Raw genomic sequence first — 935 nt, 5'->3', positions numbered from 1 at the left:
CATCATTTGAAGTGTGCCGCCGTATAATCATATTTGGATGAGATAGCAAGGAGGATGAAAACAACAACAACAAAATAAACACAGTTTTTTAAATGTAAGGTATAATTTCACACAATAGATCGCTATCTTATAGGATTCATTTATTTTTATTTGTTACAACAAGTAAGTTTGGCCAAGCCAAACTTCTTCATTAAAATATATTTATCGATCCCTTTAGCCAGAAAATGATTGATTTCACTCATAATCGAAGTTCGATACCCACGATGAGCACAGCGCAAGTAGCTCTTTGTGTAGATATGAGCAAACAAATCTTCACACGTCAGTCTTTATTTTTGTGCTCTCCCGTTTGTTCTGTAATCACAGAAATCAGAAGCATTAACCGTAAGTAATGAACTGCGACTGGCCGTTCGAAGTTAGGAATTATCTATATGTTCCGCTCTTATGTCTCAAACAAATCAGTGGCTTCATGGCTCCGTATCTGAAGTTTATAATTATTGGTTCGATATATGAATGACAGTACAATTAAAAAACAACAACAAAAAAAAAACGAAATATGCAAAATACTTTAATGTTTGCAAGGTCATAGTAGGAATTATGATAAAGAGAATGACGATTGTCTGTAACAACACGTTCTGCGTCACAGTGGATAAAGTAGAAACTATAACAAGTACTGTATACGTCTGTGTCGACCAGAATACAACAACAAAAAACATTTTAACACATTAATTTACAATTCTGCACATTTTGTCAAGACTTATTTCTTTCATCTCTCCAGATCTGATCTCATTAATTCATAGCTACATATCAGGCTTATACATATATATATATTTGTACAAAACAGAGAATAGAAAGGTTTTGTTTGTTTGAAGTTAAGCACAAAGCTACATAATGGGCTATCTGTGCTCTGCCCACCACGGGTATAGAAACCTGGTTTC

The sequence above is a fragment of the Limulus polyphemus genome, unplaced genomic scaffold (assembly GCF_000517525.1).
Source record: "Limulus polyphemus unplaced genomic scaffold, Limulus_polyphemus-2.1.2 Scaffold20, whole genome shotgun sequence".
Taxonomy (NCBI): Eukaryota; Metazoa; Arthropoda; class Merostomata; order Xiphosura; family Limulidae; genus Limulus; species Limulus polyphemus.
This window is presented reverse-complemented; position numbering follows the sequence as displayed.